Below are 9,732 nucleotides of genomic sequence, written 5' to 3'. Positions count from 1 at the left end.
GTTTCCTTCATTTCTTTTTCATTTACTTCTGATCTGACCTTTGATTTTTTTCCTTCTGCTACCTTTGGAGTTTTTTTGTTCTTCTTTCTCTAATTGCTTTCGGTGTAAGGTTAGGTTGTTTATTTGAGATGTTTCTTGTTTCTTGAGGTAGGATTGTATAGCTATAAACTTCCCTCTTAGAACTGCTTTTGCTGCATCCTGTAGGCTTTGGGTCATCGTGTTTTCATTGTCACTTGTTTCTAGGTATGTTTTGATTTCCTCAGTGACCTCTTAGTTATTTTGTAGTGTATTGTTTAGCCTTCATGTGTTTGTATTTTTTAAAGATTTTTTTCCTGTAATTGATATCTAGTCTCATAGCGTTGTGGTTGGGAAAGATACTTGATATGATTTCATTTTTCTTAAATTTACCAAGGCTTGATTTGTGACCCAGGATATTATCTATCCTGGAGAATGTTCCATGAGCACTTGAGAAGAAAGTGTATTCTGTTGTTTTTGGATGGAATGCCCTATAAATATCAATTAAGTCCATCTTGTTTAATGTGTCATTTAAAGCTTGTGTTTCCTTATTTATTTTCATTTTGGATGATCTGTGTGTTGGTGAAAGTGGGGTGTTAAAGTCCCCTACTATGATTGTGTTACTGTCAATTTCCCCTTTTATGGCTGTTAGCATTTGCCTTATGTATTGAGGTGCTCCTATGTTGGGTGCATAAATATTTACAATTGTTATATCTTCTTCTTGGATTGATCTCTTGATCATTATATAGTGTCCTTCTTTGTCTCTTGTAATAGTCTTTGTTTTAAAGTCTATTTTGTCTGATACGAGAATTGCTACTCCAGCTTTCTTTTGATTTCCATTTGCATGGAATATCTTTGTCCATCCCCTCACTTTCAATCTGTATGTGTCTCTAGGTCTGAAGTGGGTCTGTTGTAGACAGCATATATATGGGTCTTGTTTTTCCATCCATTCAGCCAGTCTATGTCTTTTGGTTGGAGCATTTAATCCATTTACATTTAAGGTAGTTATCGATATGTATGTTCCTATTACCAAATTCTTAATTGCTTTGGCTTTGTTATTGTAGGTCTTTTGCTTCTCTTGTGTTTCCTGCCTAGAAAGTTCCTCTAGCATTTGTTGTAAAGCTGGTTTGGTGGTGCTGAATTCTCTTAGCTTTTGTTTGTCTGTAAAGGTTTTAAATTCTCCGTTGAACTGAATGAGATCCTTGCTGGGTAGAGTAATCTTGGTTGTAGGTTTTTCCCTTTCATCACTTTAAATATGTCCTGCCACTCCCTTCTGGCTTTCAGAGTTTCTGCTGAAAGATCAGCTGTTAACCTTATGAGGATTCCCTTGTATGTTATTTGTTGTTTTTCCCTTGCTGCTTTTAAGATTTTTTCTTTGTATTTAATTTTTGATAGTGTGTGATTAATACGTGTCTTGGCCTGTTTCTCCTTGGATTTATCCTGTATGAGACTCTCTGTGCTTCCTGGACTTGATTGACTATTTCCTTTCCCATATTAGGGAAGTTTTCAACTATAATCTCTTCAAATATTTTCTCAGTCCGTTTCTTTTTCTCTTCTTCTGGGACCCCTATAATTCGAATGTTTGTACGTTTAACATTGTCCCAGAGGTCTCTGAGACTGTCCTCAATTCTTTTCATTCTTTTTTCTTTATTCTGCTTTGTGGTAGTTATTTCCACTATTTTATCTTCCAGGTCACTTATCCGTTCTTCTACCTCAGTTATTCTGCTATTGATTCCTTATGGAGACGTTTTAATTTCATTTATTGTGTTATTCATCATTGTTTGTTTGCTCTTTAGTTCTTCTAGGTCCTTGTTAAACATTTCTTGTATTTTCTCCATTCTATTTCCAAGATTTTGGATCATTTTTACTATTTTACTATCATTACTCGGAATTCTTTTTCAGGTAGACTGCCTTTCCTCTATTTGTTAGGTCTGGTGGGTTTTTATCTTGCTCCTTTATCTGCTGTGTGTTTTTCTGTCTTCTCATTTTGCTTATCTTACTGTGTTTGGGGTCTCCTTTTTGCAGGCTGCAGGTTCGTAGTTCCTGTTGTTTTTGGTGTCTGCCCCAGTGGCTAAGGTCGGTTCAGTGGGTTGTGTAGGCTTCCTGGTGAAGGGGACTGGTGCCTGTGTTCTGGTGGATGAGGTTGGATCTTGTCTTTCTGGTGGGGAGGACCACGTCTGCTGGTGTGTTTTTGGGTGTGTGTGACCTTATTATGATTTTAGGCAGCCTCTCTGCTAATGGGTGGGGTTGTGTTCCTGTCTTGCTAGTTGTTTGGCATAGGGTGTCCAGCACTGTAGCCTGCTGGTCATTGAGTGGAGCTGGGTCTCAGTGTTAAGACGGAGATCTCTGGGAGAGCTTTTGCTATTTGGTATTACATGGAGCTGGGAGGTCTCTGGTGTACCAGTATGCTGAACTCGGCTCTCCCACTGCAGAGGCTGAGGCCTGCCACCCAGCCAGAGCACCAAGACCCTGTCAGCCACACAGCTCAGAAAAAAAAGTGAGAAAAAAATAAAGTTATTAAAATAAAAAATATTTAAAAATACAAAAAATTTTAAGTAATAAAAAGAAAGAAAGAAAGAAGAGAGCAACCAAACCAAAAAACAAATCCACCAATGATAGCAAGTGCTAAAAACTTTACTAAAGAAACAAAACAAAAGAAGAAGAACAAAAAAAAAAACAGAACCCTAGGACAAATGGTAAAAGCAAAGCTATACAGACAAAATCACACAAAGAAGCATACACATACACACAGAAAGAGAAAAAGGAAGAAAATATATATGTCTGTGTATATTAAAAAATGGAAGAGAGCAACCAATAAACAAATCTACCAACGATAATAAACTCTAAATACTGAACTAAGATATACATAAAACCAGAAACAAATTAGACGCAGAAAGCAAACCCCAAGTCTATAGTTGCGCTCAAAGTCCACCTCCTCAGTTTTGGGGTGATTCGTTGTCTATTCAGGTATTCCAGAGATGCAGGGTACTTCAAGTTAATTGTGGAGATTTAGTCCGCTGCTCCTGAGGCTGCTGGGAGATATTTCCGTTTCTCTTCTTTGGTCGCACAGCTCCTGAGGTCCAGCTTAGGATTTGGCCTTGCCTCTGCGTGTAGGTCACCCTCTGGCGTCTTTTGCGGAGTCTGAGGTCTTCTGCCAGTGTTCACTAGGTGTTCTGTAAGAGTTGTTCCACATGTAGATGTATTTCTGATGTATTTGTGGGGGGGAAGGTGATCTGCACATGTTACTCCTCTGCCATCTTGAAGTTCTCCCCCATGACTTCTTTTAATATGGAGTATTCATAAATGTTATCCTACAAGCTGGTGAAGAAATATTAAATTTCCTTTCTAATCTTTATTAGAAAATCAATCTTTATATTTAATTGCTTAAATTCTTGATGGCCCGTTTTAATTGGCAGAATATTATTTTTATGCTCTGCCTCCTACTTTGGTGACTGTGAGAAGTCTTTTGTTTAAGAAACAACATTTATGAAGTGCTTACACAGGGTTAAGAGATAGACGTGAAAAGATGACTACACCTTGCCACAGCCTGGGAATACCTATATGAGAGTGATGTTTAAACATATAACTGTTGATGAAGGATGATCCATACTGTGATGAAAGTATGCATGGAGTAGAGAGAGACAGCAGTGATTCTTCCCACAATCTGGAGAGCATATTAAATAAAGGGGAGGGGAGGGGCTTCATAAAGCTTTGATACCTTGAAGAGACAGGCTCCTTTGCGAAAGCCCTCTAAGCAACTTGGTGGCTGTGTTTCTCAACAGGGACAGCGTTAACATGGGATAGGACAGTTCATCACCACTGGACTCTCATAAGCATTGCAGAATATTTAGCAGCCTTGTATCTGTGGTCTTTTCCCACCAACTAGCTTCAGCTGGGGTCAGGAGGTGCCACTGGCTTCCTCACTCCCCATTTTTGATCTTTATACACGCTCACACTAGCACTTTCTGACCCTTCATGTTCATGTCTTTCTCCTTCATTTCCTTTCATTCACCAAAGACTTTTGGTACCTGGCTTTCAGTTTCCCTTACTTCCCCAAGTCCCACCTTTAAGCCAGGTGACTAAAAATTCTGTATGGGTAACCCAGGCAATATCCTGGCCCCTCAGTTGCTTGACTTCCTTAAATTCAATGACCTTTACCTTTTTGCAACGCCACTCACTCCCTGGACTTTGTCATCATTTATGTCAGCTTCACCCTTAAAAGCTTAAAATAAACTCTTCGACTTTCTGCCCATTCTCCCAGCTTTCTAACTGAATGACTTCTAGTGCATCTGTACTTCAGCTTCAAGGACTCCAAGCCCTTGACTGCACTACTCTTTCTCTATCAGTTTCTTCTGCTTTCCACTTCCCATCACTTCAACCACTACATTCTTGCACTCTTGTCCTTCTGTTGCACCTACCCAATAAAACCCAGCCCAAGGTCAGAAATGATAATAATCGCTAACATGGACTGTGTGCTTACTGTATTTCAGTTGCTCTTCTAAGTTTACCTGGATTGTCTCCTTTAATCTTCACAACAGCCCTGTGAGATAGGCATTATTATTATTTCCATTTTGCAGATAAGGAAACTAAAGTACAGTTTCTATCTATTAAGTAGTGTCTCTAGAATACGAACCCAAGCAGCTTGCCACTAGAACCCATGCCCTTAACTACTACTTTAGACTGTCTTCCAAACCAGTTGTCTTCTCCTTCTGCTTCCATACTTGGACTGATGAGCCATTTTAGGGACAGAGTAGTTTGGCTAGATGGAGAGTATAGAAAGTACTCATCTTACCCCTTGGTTCAGTAAGTGACCCTCTTGTTACTTTTCCAGCCAAGCCAGGAAACACAGAGGTTTCAGTCATTTAAAAAAGTAAAAGTATTCTTAGCTTTCAGGCGTAAGCTTGCCCAACTGTGCTCTAGATGGCTCACAAGATTTTGCTACCCCCTTAGGGTGCAGAGGAGTCACACAGTTAGGCATTTGAATCCCAGCTTCACTACTTACTGGTTGTGTGGCCTTCGGCATATATCTCCCCCTCCCTTTTATTTATTTATTTTTATTATTATTATTTTGGCCATGCTTAGCCGCTTGCGGGATCTTAATTCCCTGACCAGGGATCGAACCCATGCCCCCTGCATTGGAATCTCTGGACCACCAGGGAATTCCCTCCCCCTCCCTTTTAAAGGAGACTTTCTGGAGGTCTCAAAGAGTGCTTCCACTTATATTTCATTGGCTGAAACTTAGTCACAGGGCTCTACCTAACTGAAAGGGAGGCTGGGAAATTAGGCTGGGAAATTAGGCCATATGTGCCCAGTTGAAAATTGGGGTTTTGTTACTAAGGCTGACTGAGAGCATGTGTTTGGGTAGGTAACACAGTCTGTGTCATACACTTCCTGTCTACAGCCCTGTCCAGATATTCTCTGAGCCCTTGAATAGACTCTTGAATTAAACCAGACACTGAGTTTAGTCACAGCTACCTGCTTGGGAAGGTGCCTCACAATGATCATTGTTAAGTTATGATGAGAGCAACCAGATTTTAAAGTCCAAGGACTCTCAGTACAGTCTGTGAAAACTCCTATTAGTATTAACAAAAAGCGTCATCCCAAAAGTCTTTAGAATGTTACCATTTCAGATTTCTTTTGTGATGTTCTGTTTTCCATACTCTTCCAAAGTTCTGGATCAGATTCTGAGGTTAATTCTATTTCTGGTGATGACAATGCTTTGATGAACAAAATGTCAGCATGGAATTTTTCTACCATGCTGGTCATTAAAAATTCAAAATAAATAGGTATAATGATTTTAAATATTTTGCTTTAGGTTTTTTTCTTCCGGTAAATGCTTGTCTCCACAGCACCTGGGCTTTTAAAAAATTGATAGTGGTGACATTTGAGTAAATGGCACCTTGGTTGACCATCTCCAGAGGATTTCATGATAGGCTTAATCTTATTCAAGGTCTTTGACTTAGTATCTGTTATCAGAGTACTTATCCAGATACAAGGGAAACTCTTCCAGAGTCATAAAAACAGTCATGCAGAAATGGTTTCCACAGAGCACACTGCTCTACAGCTGCCCACAAAAGAGGGCATTCCAAAAGCTTATACATAGCACATCAAAAGTATTAGGGTGGGAACTGGTGCCTTAGGTTATTTGGATTTAGAGGAATAAACCTTTCTGTTTGGATGAAAATAACATGATTTTATACTGTTATTGAACAAATAAAACATGTTTTGTTTACACAATTTATATACTATAATTTTATCATGTTTCTGACGGTTGGCAAAAACTATTTTGCTTTTGTGGAAATAGTGGGAGCACATGTCTGTCTGTTGGGTTCCCCTCTTTCAAAGCTGTTTTATGCTGAAATGTGTCCTCTCCAAAATGGAAAAACATCACCATCTTCTTGAGGGCTTTATTTGATGGTGTTATTGTTAGGTAGCCAGAGACCTCTGGGTTTGTTTTTTTTTTTAATTTATTTTTTTGGCTGCATTGGGTCTTCGTTGCTGCGCGCGGGCTTTCCCCGGCTGCGGTGAGCAGGGGCTACTCTTCGTTGCGGTGCGCGGGCTTCTCATTGCGGTGGCTTCTCTTGTTGCGGAGCACAGGCTCTAGGTGCACAGGCTTCAGTAGTTGTGACACACGGGCTCAGTAGTTGTGGCTCGCAGGCTTAGTAGTTGTGGCACACAGGCTGTAGAGCACAGGCTCAGTAGTTGTGGCGCACGGGCTTAGTTGCTCCGCAGCACGTGGGATCTTCCTGGACCAGGGCTCGAACCTGTGTCCCCTGCACTGGTAGGCGGATTCTTAACTACTGCACCACCAAGGAAGCCCCTGACCTCTGGGGTTTTTTTGTTTGTTTGTTTGTTTTTAATGGTGAAGTCATTTTTATTTCAGTACTTGAAAAAATATCCCATAAAATTCAAAACTTCTACCATTATACAAAAATAAGTCTCTACAAGTGATATTATCTGTCTTCATCACCAGTAGCAAATATACTAGGCAGAAACATATAACTTCAGTAGCCTTATAAGAAAAGTGCAGGACACCTCAAGCTACACATTCAACAGTAACATAATGCCAAAAGTTTAATCTTTTCACGACTTCTGGGTTTTAATTTAAGTGTTTTGGGTCACCTAGAGCAGCAGTCCCCAACCTTTTTGACACCAGGGACCGGTTTCATGGAATATAATTTTTCCACGGACTGGGAGGGGAGGGGGGAATGGTTTTGGGATGATTCAAGTGCATTACATTTATTGTGCACTTTATTTCTATTATTATAACATTGTAATATATAACAAAATAATTATACAGCTCACCATAATGCTGACAGGAGGTGGAACTCAGGTGGTAATGCGAGCGATGGGAAGCCGCTGTAAATACAGATCTGCCACTCACCTCCTGCTGTGCGGCCTGGTTCCTAACAGGCCACGGACCGCTACCAGTCCTCAGCCTGGGGGGTTGGGGACCCCTGACCTAGAGTGTCTGTAGTTATAGAGTGAATTGATTTATTGTGAAGTTGATATATAAATGACTTTTCTTGAAAGCCTGCTGGTTCTTTATTTGTTCGCTGCTAAGTAAAACATCTTTGGGCATTGAGAGTGGGATCCTATTAAAAAGAAACCTGCAGAAATACTTTCTAAGGCTTTCATCTAGAATCTCTTTGAGGCATAATGAAGAACTCAGTCTACTTGATCTGAGAGGCTTTTTGTTCTCCCTAAAAAGATAGATAAACAAAATGTATTTTCTCCAGTTGTAAAAGTAATCCATATTTACTGTAGAAAAAGAACACAGACAAAGTTACAGAGGAAAAAATAAAAATCATCCACAGGCCCACTACTCAGCAATAACTATGTTAAAGCCTTTGACAAACTTCCTTTGAGATGATCAAATTAAATTAGTTTTCTTTAAATTAGTTAAACATACCCAGTGGAATACCCTAAAGTGATTTGTGAATAAGGGAAGGCTTTGAGCCTCTCAGTAACCCAACAACTGCTCTCATTTCACACTTCGCTGGGAGGAATCTCTGTAAAGCATGTCTTCCTAAATGTATTAATGGCTAATCTGCAGCACATACCCAAACAATCCTTTCAGTATGTGTTTCTCAATACTTCTTGGAGATCATGGTTTCTAGGATGACATTTTGTGATGCCTTGATAATAGGACCAGGAGAGGCTTTATTCTCTTAAAGATATGAACACTATTTCCCTCTGGTGTGTGAAAGAAGAGAGAGAGGTGTGAAATTGAAGGATATGGTCCTATCATCTCAGATTATAGTGAGCCAGTTCCCTACTATCTGAAATCCATGAGGCACCTGTGCCAGAAGCAAAGACACAAAACATTTGCTGAGCCACTTTATTGCCTTTGGTGTGTTGGGATGGAGATTAGTGGTGGCATTTGCTTATGAAGACTTCTGGAGCAGTCATCTTTGAATTCCCTCTAATGCCACACACAGTGCCTGAAGCCTAGTAGTTTGGTAGTGTTTAATAAGAGAACTAGCAATTGTGTTAAGAATAACCTTCAAAGAGCACTTGAGGACATATGTTGACACTAGCTCAGTTCTGATGCCACTTAACTATATAAGAGATCCAGACTTTAGCCATGGTTGTCACCCTTCCTGGATGCGATGCTAGCCCAGTAACCTAATATCTAGGAATGGAGGTAGGTACAGGAATAATCTGCAGACAATACAAGGACACGGCTGCAATCTGCAGCGCGTGCCACTTAGCCCTGCCCTTCTACAATGAGGTGGCCTTCTATGGTGAAAAGATGTCACCTGGTGTCTTGGGAGCCTTTAGAAAAAGAAACGCATGTACAACAGAAGTACCTTGTTTCTGCATTATATGAAGCATAGTTTTTCAAAGTACAGTCTCAAGACTATCTGTACCAGAATACTCTGTATTGCCTTTTAAAAATGCAAGGTTTTGATTCCCATTCACAATTGTGATAATTTTTTTAAAAAGGTGAGATACACAGAGGTAAATACAACAAGAAATCTGTAGGATCTATCTGAAGAAAACTTTAAAATTGTACTGAGAGTCATCAAAGATTTTAATAAATAGATAGGTATATCTTACTCTTGGATAGGAAGATGTACCCCCAACGCTATAAGCAAGTTAACTTTAAAAGAAAATTTTAACTGGTAAAAATATTTGTAACAGGTAAAATAGCTAGCAGGCTAATTCCTGACTATATGAAATGCTTTTTAAAACAAAATTAGAACAACTGAAGAGAAATCGGCAAATGAATCGACATTCCATAGAAGAATGGCATAGGTATTTCATAGAAGAATTATAAGTGGCCAATAAACTTACTCAAAGCTTTTCAGCTGCATTCAGAATTTAATGAAAACAAAAATGAGATATCTTCATCTGTTATATTTACGAAGATGAAAAAATTTGATAATAATATCCATTGTAGGAAAGTGGTAAAATACATGTTCATTAGAGCGTTTTTAATTGTTTCAAAACATTGGGAAATGATTAAAATATATTGTATTCACATAATTTAGCACCAACAATTCTTCTAAAATATATTTGGATATACTTTGAGTATATTTTAATTTCATAAAAAAATCATTGCAGATGTATTATGAAATACAAAAAGAATTAAATATTCAGTATGCAAACCATGTAAGTGTATATGTGTGTACAGGAAGGATACCAAAAGGAGGTTATTAGTTATGCCATTTTGCTTTATATTTTTCATTTTCCAAATTTTCTATGTTGACC

The sequence above is a fragment of the Monodon monoceros genome, unplaced genomic scaffold (genome assembly GCF_005190385.1).
Source record: "Monodon monoceros isolate NGI ecotype Baffin Bay Population unplaced genomic scaffold, NGI_Narwhal_1 Super_Scaffold_4, whole genome shotgun sequence".
In the NCBI taxonomy this organism is placed as follows: domain Eukaryota; kingdom Metazoa; phylum Chordata; class Mammalia; order Artiodactyla; family Monodontidae; genus Monodon; species Monodon monoceros.
The sequence above is the reverse complement of the archived record's forward strand: the minus strand, read 5'-3'. Positions refer to the sequence as shown.